The sequence below is a fragment of the Cavia porcellus genome, unplaced genomic scaffold (assembly GCF_034190915.1).
Source record: "Cavia porcellus strain 051 isolate PalLab524CR breed Dunkin Hartley unplaced genomic scaffold, mCavPor4.1 scaffold_27, whole genome shotgun sequence".
NCBI lineage: Eukaryota > Metazoa > Chordata > Mammalia > Rodentia > Caviidae > Cavia > Cavia porcellus.
Window position 1 is genome coordinate 11,469,628 of NW_026947510.1, and position 14,878 is coordinate 11,484,505.

The window sequence follows — 14,878 nt, forward strand, 5'->3', positions numbered from 1 at the left end:
AGAGAAGAACATTCAAGGTACAGAGCACGCACCCACTCTTTAAAAAAAAAAAAAAAAGGAGTTCGTATATTCAGGAGTGCAAACATATTGGTGTTCCTGTCACCACAGAAATTTGGTAGTTTAATCTTAGCACAACTTGCTAGTTCCCAGCTCTTGTATTTATGATCATTATTAACTTTTCGTGTGAAGTTAGGAGAGTCATGTGGCTTTGGTGGCTGAAGTAAAGCATAATGTCCTTGCATCCATTCTGCCTAGTTAACCTAACTCCACGAATCTGCAGATGCATCTGCAGAGCCACCTCCTAGTGAGTAAGAAGGAGATGAATATCTTACATTTCCTGGGATCTACGAAAGTGATCTAATTTATGCATCCATTTAAATTAGAAAGGCTAAGAGTAACAATGTTCTCAGCCTATCACAGCAGAAGGAGGAAATAGCACTGTAATGAATTGCTCAGAACTGCTCACATCAGACATCCTGACTTGGTACAGAGAAACTCAGTGGAGTCACCATTTGTCATTAAGTTGGGGGACCAACTTTGAGACCCTGTCCCGGTGAAAAGTGGCAGTCTAAGAAACTTGTTAGCAGTGTTGCTGCTGTGGCCACCATTTTAGCTGCTTGCAGATTGGAATAGCAGCAGCATTAATAGCACATATTTAATGTGAATGACAGGTGTGGGGTAGACTTTTCTAGTTTTGCATGCAGATCGTAGTCCTGTGCAACAGAGCCCAGCAGAGAAAGCTTTCTCTCTCTAGAGCTGTCTCTTGCAGCTAGCTGTCCTTTCAACTCTGAAGCTTCATGGAGGTCTCTCTAGAGTCATTAGCCTCATGGCAGGACGCACAGTGACAGAAGACAAGCTTGAACCTTGTTGGCTGCTAGAGCAGCCTTTGGAGATGAAGAAATAGAAAGAAGGTTTTCCTTGTTTCTATTTTTCCCTCAAGGCCCTGTGGGAGTACTGACTGAAAGGCAAGATGGGAGAAATGTTTGAGAAAGGAAAGAAAGAAACATATCTCTGTGCCACAATTACTTTTCTTCCTAAGAGCCAACACTGAACTCTTAGGAAGTATGACAGTTCCCATGAGGGACATCGTTTCCTGCTACTTTCTCATAATCATGTAAAAATATTGTACATCCACAAGAGCAGTCTGCCTGCTGAGACAGGCCACCTTTGTGGATACATGGCCCCGATCTGTCCTTAACTTCTTGTATCTTCCTGACGCCAGTGTTCTAGCTTGTTCTTGGGAGATTCTTTTTAAATCTGACCTACTGACCTCTGACCACACACCACAGATAAAATGATCTCTGTGAGAGAATCTTGACACATGACTATAAAAGTGATTTTTTTTTATTAAAATGAGATTAACATTGCTTCAATTTCTAGAAAAACCACTAGGGTCTTTAAACACAGAATTACAAGTCATGGTGGTAACGGACAAGAGTATTTCTCGGTTTACAATGGGCAAATATATTACGTCAAATAAAGGAATGTACCACCCTTGCAGCATCGAGACTCATTGGAGCAGAATAAAAAGTATTTATTAAACACATTTGTTTTCACATATTTTGTTGAAAGGATTGTTTGTTTCCCCAAAATTTCCAGGTGAAGCATAAGTCTATGCTCATGTTCACTCCAGTTTTTTTTTTTTTCTTTCAGTGCAACCTAAACCTGTTAATATCTATATTCAGCAAAGCTGCCCTGGTTGCCTGGCAACCAAGCTTAGTGGGCTAGGAGGTACCAAGGCAAGAAATCAAATGCAGTCAACACAACCTTGATTTATGCTGTCATTGCACAGACATTCATTCTCCCTGAATTCTGCATGGATTTTTATTTTCAAAACATAAGTACATCTTTCAATTAGTTCAATGCTGTTAGGAGTTTAAAAATTACAGTACGTGTGGTACCATTTCACTGTAGATGGATAAATATGAAGAAGAAATCTATCTCTCCTCTTCCTTAATTAAAACAAGAATGGCCTTTTTGCTTGTAGGTCATGCTGTACTTTTCACTCTGACTTTTTATCTCTTCTATAGAAAGATGTATTATTCTTGGAATAAGATGTAATAGAAATTGAAATGTCAGCTTTGAGAAATAGGACTTTAGGATTAATTACTCTCAAGCATATATTTTTATGTCTTATTCAAAGAGGTAGAAAAAAAACACACATTACAATGCCTTTCCTTATGAGGATTTGTCTTTCTATCCTTATCTGCTTCCTCTCTTATATTCTTCCCTGTGGAAGAATCATCTTTAAAATGACGGTTAAGAAAAGCCTAACTATAGGAAGTAAATGCATCTGCTTTATAGTACAGATGGATGAATAAATAGTGATTGGAATGGAATTTGGAATTTAAATCTTTCATTATCTATGTTTTACTATTTCACTTGTTTCATGGTTCAGCTTTTATCAGCTAAGTTCAGTATTTAGGGAAAAAGTAATCTAAAGTATTCAGAATAAAATCCTTTTGGAAATAAAATTAAAGAATAACATATCATGGATAATACGACCAGAATGAGAACCAGATACAAATAGAATTAACTCAGGAATATCTCAGCATGAAGCCCCAAAATCTTCTGTAAGCATAACTTTTGGTTATTACATAGAGAGTAAGCTGGTCTTTTGTCATTGTTTTGTCCCATTAACCACTTATATCTATTTGACATTCTACTTTCTTTTACTTTTAGCCTATATATGGTACAAATTATGCTTTTCAGAACACACTGTATGTTCGGATTTTATGTAAAATCTCCTAATCTGTTAACGTGTTGGCTTAACTATAAACTAGCAAACTCAGCATTGCAAGGAAGCAGAACTCATCAGGAAGCCAGAATCCGTTCGTGACTGCTAATTGTGATCTCTGTTAGGGCAGAGGTGGATGCAAGATTCCTAGGGAATCCTCACATGGTAAGAGACTGACAATAAAAGTGAGTAGATTCCAGGGAAATAGAGCAAGAAACGAGGTCCTATTTGGTGACCGAGGGTAGAGAGGGTTTCAGGAGGGCAAGAATGGGTACCCACTGTGCCAAACTGACTTCAGTAGGAGGCATTTTGTTGAGATCTTGGAAAAGAATGTTTAGGGCCTGGGGAAAGTCTAACACTTATAAGCAGCAAATGGGTGATGAAAGTGGAAATTAAGTATAGCCTGCTTCTGGAAGGAAGAAATAGGGGTTTACCCACTTAAGAAGACATCGGTTATTAGGAAGGAAGAGATGGGTATGTTTCTATACACAGTACAGATTTCTAGAAGACCTGGGAGAGGACCAAATACAGGTGTCTACGGTTTGAATGAATTTAAAGAAAATTAGAACACTCAGATGAATACGTAGAGTTTTTGGAATTAACGACATGAATTTTGGATTCATATCAGTCTTGTTGGAATAGAGATAAGATATCATTGCAAAATGAAGAAAACAAATACACAAAGGGAGAGAGAAGAATAAGAAAGAAAAGAAAGGAAGGGAGAAGGAGGACCAGGAACTAAGCGTTACTGAGTCATAGTGAACTTGGATTAAATGATATGCAATGAAATTCTCCGGCATCTCACAGTAACTCGAGAAAATACCTGAAATTTCTCACATCACCTACTAACGTGAAGATAAAGACTGAATTTTGTTCATTTGGCTCATCATCAGTGTATTGTTTATTTCCCAGCACAGTGATGGCTCTGAGTGGCCATGCCCAGTAATTTTGGGATACATGATGAATTGGGGATGGGAAGGGACATACGTAATATGATGCCATCCATGTAAGATGTGAGACTGTTCAAGGAATTGAGGGGAATATATTCTGGTATTTGTAGCAAAAAACATATTCCAATTAAAGTATAAGAGATTTTTAAAAAATCTTCAAATCAGCTGGGCCTGAAGTGCACAGCTATAATCCTAGCATTCTGGGAGGCTGAGGCAGGAGGGTCAGAAATTCAAGCTCAGCCTGGACAGTTTAGTAACTCAGTGAGATCCTGTTTCAAAAGAAAAAATTAAAATAAGGGATGTAGCTCAGTAGAAAAGCCCCAGTATCACAAAAATGCAATGCAAATCAATGATAATAAAAGAAATACAGTTAACTGGAGCACTTGCTACTATGCAGTAGCAAACACGTAGATGAATTTTACTACCGGGGATGTATGTATTACCCTACTTCAGTCAGATAATCGAAGACTTACATGGTTTAAGCCTCTTATATGTCAACATTTTATGTTTCTCATGTTTTTTTGAAGATTATTGCAAGGCAGTAGGTATATTTTTTATTTGTTTATTTTTGTGGCGCTGGCAATCAAACCCAAGCTTTAAGCATGCTAAGCAAGCAGTCTGCCACTATACTACACCCCCAGCTCCAGGTATGTTTGGTACTTGTAGCTCTTTGAGTGCATTCACGGTGATTTCTTGGGTTGTCATTGAGCTTCATCACAAGGTCACTTTCAACACTTCATGAAATCTGGCTGTTGAGGCCATAGTGAGTAGTAAGTTGGATACACATCAACCTGCCAAAAACAACCTTACGTGTGCCAAGTTTGGGAGCCAGCAAAGTTATGGAAGCTGTAAGGTATGCTTGACACCTTTGGCTCTTGGAAAAATGAGTCAAGGGTATGACTTAACATCTTTCTGGGGTGAATAAGTTGTCCCTTTTGTATAAAATGTCATCCATTCACTGATACGTATTGTGCCAGTGTCAGTCAGAAACTGAAATACTTTCAAAAATGCAATCATAAATCAGAGTCTTACTTGCATATAGACTTACTCTGATTCTGTTCAAGGTTTGAAACATTGCCGCAATTTCTTAAAAAACTTTATTCCTTGTAAGGGATTTGATTGTCTTTTTTCATTATCATCCCTTTTTTCACTAAGATGAGCACTTTTAGTATTTGAGTAAAAGAGAAGGGTTTTGTGGTACATTTCAAAAATCATAAAATCCTGAGTGCTAACTTTCTGGAGTCGATCTGTTTTGCTTTATGTGTGTAAACCTGGAAGTGAGAGAAGCTCTGGATTGATAACAGGGCAGAAGTAGGAAAAAATCACAAACCGGAAGAGAAGATAGACTGAAAACGGCCCCACTAGTTGCATAAGGAGTGAACTGCCATGAACTTTTATTTTGAAGCCTCCATGTAACTGGAAAGTAGATGTTGCCATTGGACAGGCCAAACCATTTGGTGTGGCCCATCCATCCTATCACCCAAGGCCACAGACATGGTAGACCCATAAGATGTGGCTTGTGCTGGACCCTGGGCATCTCCATTTCCTTCAGTATGGGTGTCCTGATAAACAGTCCACGGAGAGTGAGCTTCAAAACATGCATGTAACAAAAGGAATATTGATTAGAAAGTTAGAATGGAGATAGGAAAATCATTTTAAATTTGACATTAGGTTTGCCAGTGTGAAATAGGAAACATGAAGATATTTCTGAGACCTACTGTTATGAGAAGAAATATTATTAGGAGTTTTTTAAATATCCAGCTGATAACTATTGAGTATCACCACGTGTTCTGGGACATCTATGCAAAAAAGTCTTTTGTTCATCAGAAGCACTCTCCATTCTACTGAGGTGGGAAAAGGGAAATAACAAAATAAGTGGATCATGTGAATAAACAAATTAGAATAACAAATGAATGAAGTGAGAAGTGTCAAGGAAAATGAACTGGCTGAAAGTCAGGGCGGTCGGACATGTTTTTCTAAGGACAGAGAAAGCCTGTCTTGCTCAGGGAGCACTTGGTCAGAGCATGGGCGCTTGTCCCACGGAGCAGGGATTTGATGCATGAGCATCAAATCTTTCTCATCTTTCAGAATGGCAGCAATGCTGCTGCTAATGCTAAACCTGTTTGTTATTCAGCTTCTAAATTTTATTTTTAATTAGTTATTTTCAACGTGAATAGTGCTGCATTTTTTCTCTTGTATGGTATGTTCAGAAATGTGTTTTAAAACTTTGTCTTTGAAATTCTACAACTTGCCAATTAAGGTTGGATTTTGTAGTTAGTCAGCATGTTTTATACTCTCAGAAATGAAGACTACTGTGATGATAAAATGTCGATGTCTTTTGTTAGTAAGCCGAAGACATCATGCAATAGGAAAAATTCAGTCTTTAAATTAGATACATAAATTGGGCAGGCTATTTTTTCAATAATGCATTCCTGGATATTTTTACTTGTCTCTTAACAGTTTTTGTTCTTTCACTATATTTTTTTTACGGCGTAGATAAATGCATATGACCCCCCCCCAAAAAAAGTTCAAGTCGAATGAAAGGATATAAAAAAGAATAATGCCTCCTCTACTCTTCCAGTCTGTTCTACAAATATGTCCCTAAAGAAAAGCCACTGTAAAAAGGTTTATACTTGAGCAGGAGGACTGCAAGTTTGAGCCCAGTCTGAGCAACTTAGCAACTCAGCAAAAGCCTGTTTCAAAATAAAAATAATAAATGGTTGAATATGTAGCTCAAGGAGAAGGCCCTGAGTTCAATCACCAGTGCTAGATGAAAAATAAACTTTATAAATCATACTTTATGTGGTGGTTGCCAGTATAGATTTAAATGCTGTACTTTATTCATTATTTAGAAATGTACTAACTTGATATATTTTGAAAGATGAGAAATTTGAAACACAGTACCGCCCACTTATAACCTCCAGTTTCTGAGAGATATTTATATCATTTATATTCTGTTCTGAAACTGGAGTTAAATAAGCCTTTAGCTTCATTCTGTATTATTCTTTGTTTAATTTAAAAGCTAATCAACCACATTTATAATATTTTGATTCTGAAAATATGACTTGTGTCCCAGTTCCTTAGAGAAGGAAATGTACTCTGATATTATTAAAAACTGACACTTGGAAAATCTCTCCAGCCAGGGATCCTCTTGTTTCTTTAAAGTTCCTTCTTTTTCTCTTTCTTCACTAATAATGTTTTCAACATTTCATGAAGTCTTCGCCTTTGGATTCTTCTTATGTTTTGGGGGAAAACCTTTAGAAATATATATGTATTTTTTGATGTATGTTTAGTAAACTTCTTGAGTTCTTGAACTTTAACAAATTTTTGTAGTACTGATATCATACTTTATAATTTATTTTGCTGTAAAGCTCTATTTCAAAATGTCTTTTCCCTCAAATCTTTCTACAGTCATGCAGTTTTCTCTTGTAGATAATTTGTTCCTTTGTTTTTCAAGTTTCTTTTCGTATTTTCTCTTTATTCCTGAATTTCACATTTTTATTAAGCTAAGCTTAGGTATGAGTCTTTTTCATAATCATCCTGTTTACCATTGAGTAGGATTTTAAATCTAAATGCATCTTTGATTTTTGTATTTTGCCCATTTTCTTAGAGGTAAACATTGGAAGCCTGAAGATATCCATGTTTTTTAACCACTTATATTTTTTCTGTCATTCTTTGTTTGGTTTTACATACCTTTCCTCTTCAAATGGTCTCAAATACAAGCATTCTATTAATTATCATGGCTATTGCACTTTTATGTTGGCAAGAATACCTTAATGCTCAAGGACATACTTACTGCCTCATTGGGACTTTTTTAGAGCTTCTTGTTTTTGTGTTATAAATGCAATAAATCTCTTGATACTCTCTGAAGATAGCAATTTGGATCTTGTTTATATTCCCTCTCTATTTCTGTTTTTTTAAGGCTAGTTTTTGCATGTTTATTTTGGATCTTTTTAGACTTTTTTTTCCTTAATTTTCCAAATTAAGGAAAATTTTCCTTAATTTTCTATCTGGTTTGAGCAAATTATTAGTCCAGTCACACGTACAGATGGGCAGGTAGCCCAGGCTCCTTGGGAAGGTTTGGATCGGTGTTGTCTCTAGGCTGTGGTTCTGCATAGTGGTTCTGCATAGACGGATGTGAGTTGCTATCTGTCAGACTTCTCCATAGGGTGGGTAACCAGGGAACTCCACAGGAACCTCACAAGCGCTCAAGGCTGTGGCTCTCCAGGTTAAAGTCTTTTCATTTAATTCACTCCTGGGTTGACCTGACCTTTCTTGATGTCAGGATGTCAGGATTTACCTTATGGTGCTATGTTCCTTTCAGCTCCAACACCTTTTAAAATACATTTATATATTTAATACTTTTTGGTTTTTTGAAGCATGTAAGTTGTCCAACTGACAAACTTCAACTATGTAATTTGTCTTTGGTTTCTTGGGGTCAAACCCATGTGCTCACACACGTTAGGCAAGAGTTCCACCACTGAGCTACACCTCCAGGCTCCCAAGTAAATAAACCTTATAAAATAAAGGAAAATTAAAATCATAAGTGTGTTGAAACTAATGATTTTCTAAATGTTCCAGAGTGTAAATAAACTTAATAAGTTTTTACTTAAAGATCCCAAATGTACACCAATTACTCATTTACAGGTTTGAAATTAGAATTACAAGGCTGACACATTTTTATTGGTCTTAATTATTTTAAGCATTAAAAAGGTATGAAATATAAACAAGCTCCTTTACAGGAAAGTATTTTATTTGGTTAGTCATTGAAATATTTTGTTTGTAATTCTAATTTTGTTCTCAGATTACTGCAAAGGAATAATTCATATCCTCTTGTCTCAGCTGGTTAAGATTACCTAACAACCAGAAATAATGGCCAGATATTAAATGAATGTTATCAGCAACTATGTATGACTGGAAATGCGTATTTCTCTGAAAATTATTTTATCAGTATTGCTTAAGGTTACCACATCATCCGTCATTCATACGTGTTTGGTGGGATGGGCTGAGGAAAAGTTGTTACATCCCACATCGTGTACATCCCTGACTTGCCTTCTTGCCTTGCACCCAAGGGGCTGAGAGTGTAGCTCAGTGGTAGAATGCCTGCCTACCACGCATGAGACCCAGGTTCACTGCCCAGTGCTGGAGGGAAAGAAAGACAAAGTTTGTACTACATGGATTTGGACTGTGTCTTTTTCCCCCAGCTTTTCAGACTTGTGTGTGCCTTTTCCATTAAAACATTTTTGATAAATCCCACCCCTTTTTATGTCTCAAATATTTGTCAGTACTCTAGAAATCCTTGGAGGATATTAAAATGATATCCCACTGAGTTCTAGGGCCTCTCAGGACAATGACTGTTTTGTCACAACATTCAAGGTCATCCTACTGCCAATTACTGAGAGTCAAGAGCAAGTGAGTACTGACCTCTAGAGGATACTTGATACAATAAAAAAATCACTAAGAATAATTGGAGCGTCCTGTGTTGTAATGAATTTGAATCAGATAATGCAAGCAAAATGCACGTACTGCAGTGCCTAGCACACCCAAAGAACTTTTTTTTAAGAGAAAAACAAAAACAAAACAAAGCAGTAAAAGGGTACAAGTAATACAGAATTTCAAGAAAAAAATATACAGTAAGAAATCACTAGTTAATAGATTACATATTGTCATCTTAGCATCCAAAGAACTTGATGACTGGTATTGTTTACCATGGCTGCATTAGGTAAAGAATCCTCAAAAATTACTCATAGATAAAAAAGAAACATGCGTTTAGATGATTAGTATTAAATATATCCAGTATACTCACCTTTATTTTGAGCAATATTTTATTAATCTAATATTGTAGTAATAGTTTACGTTTATGGCAGATTCTCAAGCTCTGTAATGCTGACATTCTGGGCTGGATAATTTTTGTTACAGAGGGGCCGTCTTGCAAATTGTAGGATGTTTAGCAGCATCCCTGGTTCCTTTTCCTTAAGTAACAGTACTGCCAAGTGTGGTGGTACATGCATGTCTGTAAACTCAGCACTCTGGGAGGCTGAGTCAGAAAGATTACAAGTTCAAGTCCAGCCTGCGTTACTTACTGACTTAGCAAAATCCTGTCTAAAATTAAAAATAAAAAAAAAGTTAGGGCTGCAGCTCAGTGTGAATACCCTGGTTCATGCCCCAGTACGTAAAAAAAAAAAGAAAGAAAGAAAAAGTAGTATATTTTCTCTAGTTGTGATGACCTAAAATGTCTCCAGTCCACCCCAAATATCTTCTAAGGAGAGTACATTTGTATGTATTTTTAAAAAGTATTTTCTGTTTGCTTCTCTGAATTGAATTTCTATCTTTGGAGCATTCTGTCTTTGCCCTAAACATAGAATGAGTTGGATCAGCGTTGCCCCTTCTTCCCAAACTTAGGGCCTCAAGATGAGAGACTGAGATTGAATTGAAAACTTTATTTAAATTTATAATCAACTGGGGGCTGGGGATTTAGCTCAGTGGCATAAGCATCTGCCTTGTAAAGCAGGCAGTCGTGAGTTCAATCCCCGGTACTGATAAAAAGGAAAAAGACAAAAAAAAAATTATAATCAACTACTGAGGGAAAGTTTTCTGCAAAATGCATCAGGTATCACCCCTGCTGACCTTCGTTTCTTAGACTCACTGCTGGCAAAGAGAATTGCAGATGTATTCCCCTGAGGAAAGTGGTATTTTTCCCACACTAATGCAAAACATGACGCTCTTCTAGTTAATCACGTCCAAAGAGCTGCTTGTGGTTACTATAAAAATGATGGCCTGCAGGTCATCTATTTCTGATAAATTTAATTCCATTCCATTGAAATGGCTTTTGATTAAAGGAATCAATTAACTAGAGGCTTTTGGAAATCAATAAATATTTTAACTGGCAGTGTAAAATGCCAAGTGATTTTACATTTATCCTAGAGCATTATTGGATTTTTTTTTTTTTTTTTTTGCAATGTCAGGGAGCAAACCCAGGGCTTCTTACATGCTAGGGAGGTGCTTTGGCTTTTTATAATCAATAAACATCAATCATAGAGTGAATAAAAGATTAAACATAAATATAAATGGATTATATCACAGATAAACTAAATTTTTATATTATAAACTCAATATTATAGTTAGTAGCTTTTTAAAAAAGAGAGTTATTGTAAAACAAAGTACCACTGATTGGCAGTTGGGAGAAAAAACTATTTAATGGGTCAATCTATCAAAAAAGTAATCCTAAGGAACATTTTATTAGCAAACTTGGATATTAATTAAGTTGTTCATTTTGGAGAAGTACTTAAAAAATGCTTGACTATGTTCACACATGGGAATGAAAACTGGGCTATTTGTGACTAAATTCTCAAAACAGTGTATTTTTTTATTTGTTACACCACTAAATATCAGTTTCCTTGTCCACTCTTTCATCCTATCTCTTTGCCCTTCTCCCCTCTTCCCTGTTCTTTCTCCTCTTTATTCAAGTCTAAAAAGTGATTTGCAGACACATGGAAATACATTTAAACAACTGTAATTCCATAGATATTTTTCCATGTTTGTAGGGGGGGGAATGAGCCACTCCAAAGTAACCAAACCTGCGTATTTCCATAACCTTCAGTTACCTGCCAAGCAGTCTCTATTCCTACTCCTGAGTACACAAAAACCTTCCAGTATCTTCTGTAATATCTACAACAAGATTATTATAAAAAGGTGCCCAAGTTCCAGTGGAAGATTTTACTAATGCAGTTACAGTGAATAGTAATACCAGCCCAACAAAAGAATTTTACTTCATCTTGAAAACTGCTTAAAGTTTGTACCAAAAGATTAAAAGTCACAAATACCAAAAACTGATAAAAACTAATGGGAAAGACAAATAGAATTCTAATTTTGTTTTTGTTTTGTTTTGTTTTCAGCTTTTCCACCCAGGGTCACACTGTGTAGTTCACGTAGGCCTTGCAATCACTCTGTAACCATGCAGCCCTTGAACTCATGGCAGTCCTCCTGCCTCAGCCTTCTGAGTGCTGGCATTATGGGCAAGTGCCACCACATGTGGCTCTAATTGTTTTCTTTTTTATTTTTCTAACTTTTAAAAAAAAGACTCTAGCTCTTGGAAATTCCCATACTAATCAAACTAACAAGTTAAAGATATGCATATAGTTTCTAGTTAATAGATAGGTCACTGCATATAGTGCTAAATGTTTAATATTCAAGTATTTATAAAATAAGTTAAATTCTGGTTTGTAGCAATTGCCAATTTCTAGGGTATAAATTCTTCAACCTGGACCAATTTCAAACTATTATGTGTGTTCAGTGAATGCAGAGCTGGAAATAAACGCTCATGAACACACCATTATATAACACTTCCAATGTGCAGATACAATAGATATAAATAACCTCAGGGATATGGAAAACAGCAAAATGTAGTAAAACAAAAATTGTAAGTTCTGAATATTCACTCTGTTTGGTTTTAGTATATTTAATTTCTAAGTTCATAGTTTTAACTTTTAGTACTGGTTGTATTTGACAACAACCTTTCAACATTCCCAAATTGCAGCCTTTAGGAGGGCCAGGGACACATACTGATATTTGTTCAGTTATATATGAACTTTGGAGAACATTAATAGTACTTGAAACACCAATTTCCCAAATATTTTAATTCAATTTCTTTGCTATACCAGTCTCCATTTATTTATTTATGCAGTTCTAATCTAAATACGAGCTGGGGCTGAGAGTGTGCAGCCCAGTGGTAGATCATTTGTCTAGCTTGCACAAGGCCCTGAGCTCAGTCACCAGCACTGCATAAAATACACAGCTAGGCAGGTAGGTTGGTACACAGGTAAGTAGGATGGATGGACACGGATAGACAGATGGAGCAGGCTTATAATAACTTCTTGACCACCTTTACAGTGTAAAGCCTAGTAAATCAATGGGAAATTCAGTAAGCCCTTGTTAATATTATTTTCAATGATCTCAGAATTAAAAATCCTTGTTGACAAGTGGAACAGATCTTAACCTTTATATGGATCCTATGTGGATAAGTAAAAAGCCCCCTTTCAATATGTCCTTTCCCTTACTCCTATCATGCAAAATGTGAAGACACTGGCCCCCGCAAATCTTCACAGTTTACTTCTTCATTCATTGTTCTTTTTGTAATTACCTCCACCAACAGATTACCTCTGCTCTCCTCCAGGACAGCAGAGAAGAAAGGAGGTGTGAGTTCCTATTGCAAGAACAATGTTGCTACTTACTTTTGTAACCTCTTCAACTTTGGGAGAGTTAAAGAAAAAACACTCTTATTTTCCATGTGCTGTTAAACTCACAGCTGTTTGCTTTTGCTTCCCTATACACCCCCTAACACACACACACACACGCGCGCACACACACACACACACACACACACAACCTGCTTGGTGGCAACAGTTCTCTGAAAGATCTCCAAAGACCTCATTGCTAAACTAATGACTTCTTCCTTCATCCTAAAGCTAGGGGAAAAACCATTTCCTAGCTTTAGACCATAAGAAACAGCCAATTGTTTCTTGAAGATTTCTGTTAGGGTTTTTTGGCACAATAGAGAAAGAAAACAAAAAGTGGTCTTTATTGCAGACGTGGAGAGCAGCACACCACTAGTAGGGTTGGGCATTTTTCCTCTGTTGGAAACAGAGGGGACTGACGGGTGTGTGAGCTCTGACCAGAAGTGGTGCTTGGGTGGGCTGTGATGAAATGTGAGGGACTGATGGGAATTCTCTTCCCAAATGGGAAAAGAAATAGGAAATTGTGATCAGGGCTGATGGGGAAGGAGGAGGAAGTGGTTGTCGGGTAAGTGTTGTTTTTTGCTTTGGCCTTCCATCATGTTAGACCACTGCCAAAAATGTCCAGTAATTTATACTACAGCAGATACCTTTCATTCCAGTCTTTCTGTTGTTAGGAGAGTGTGCTGAGTCTCTCTGATTCCTGCTGGGCAGGGGCACTGTGTTGGGGATCAGGAAAGCCAACGAGATGACAGTTGATGCCCATGTAGAAGCTGGTACCAGGTGTTCTAACTCAGACAAGGAGTTTATCATTGATGAACACTCACATCTACTTAGCCTGAGTGACATGGAACCAGTTAGTCTAGCAACCTTGACCGCCATCAGAGTTGTGAGGAAGACCAAGTAGGGGCCACTTCACTTTGGTTGCAGTCCTGTAGAGTTAGAAGAGTTAAGATAAATTAGGTCTCCTGGGGATGTGGGAGAATCTAGTTTAGTCCCATTAGAAGGCTGGAGAAGACAGAGATCAGCATGTTGTTGTAACAAGTGTTGGAGAAAGGAGAGGATTTGGTTGTAGTCAGCAAGAAGAGGGAGACTTTGGGAAGCAGGGAGTTGAAACCAAGGTTGGTGTAGTTTTAAAATGAGTTTTGTGAGGTGTGTCTGGAGGATGCAAGCTGTGAGGAGGGAGAAAGTAAAGAGGAAGTTAAGCTTTTGGAGAAGATCCATCCCTAAAAGGATATGGAACATACTAGTATTATTAGAAAGCTCTGAGTGAAGAAGATAGTTTGGAATCTGCATGGAATGGGCCCTGTTTGAAGAGGCTGTGTAGGCTGGCCATCAACACCCACTTTAGTGACTGAGGATTTAATATAATAGCCTGGAAACTCAGAAAGAATACTATATTTGGCCTCTGTGTCTACAGTACAGAGAGTGTCTTACCTGAGTCCTCCAGTGAGACTTAGGTCTCTGTGAAAGATACCTTAATGGGGGCTGTGGGCCCCATCAGTTGTCTTCAGCAGCAAGTCCAAGTGGATCAGCCAGCAATGAATCCACTGGTGATGAGATCTCCTGTGAGGGCAAGGAATTGAAGGATGGCTTACCCTACTCTGGCAGCTTGGACAGTCACTCTTCCACTGGCCCTTGAGATTGCAGTGGGGAGAGGGACCCCGAGGAAGTGGTGGATTGAGGCACTCTCTTGCCCAGTGTCCTTCCTTTTCACACGTGGAGCATGGTCTGGGAGGGCCTTGGGCAGCTCTGTCTTGTTTTGGTTTATCTGTGTTAAGAGCCCCAAGTGCCACTGCTAAAAGATCAGACTGATATTTAGCAAATTTCTTTTTTTGTGTCTTTTTTTCTGCTTTTGAATTTTATCTCTGTTGAAAACATGAAAAGCCATATTAAGAAGGTCTTCCTGTGGGGTTTGAAGGTCAAGGTTAACGTTTTTGTAGTTTTGCACAAATGTCAAG

At 37.5% G+C, this 14,878-nt stretch overlaps 1 protein-coding gene and 1 long non-coding RNA gene across 7 annotated transcripts in view; one reads left to right on the forward strand and one right to left on the reverse strand.

Moving 5' to 3' along the window:
* Cacnb2 (calcium voltage-gated channel auxiliary subunit beta 2) overlaps nucleotides 1-14,878 on the forward strand; it is a 342,332-nt gene that overhangs the window by 143,035 nt on the left and 184,419 nt on the right. The gene's annotated exons all lie outside the window — the stretch shown is intronic.
* On the reverse strand, nucleotides 13,242-14,484 carry LOC134473489 (uncharacterized). Its single transcript, XR_010043735.1, has 2 exons — nucleotides 14,355-14,484; nucleotides 13,242-13,849 (listed from the first exon to the last, which is right to left on the reverse strand). It is a non-coding gene; the product is annotated as an uncharacterized LOC134473489 (long non-coding RNA).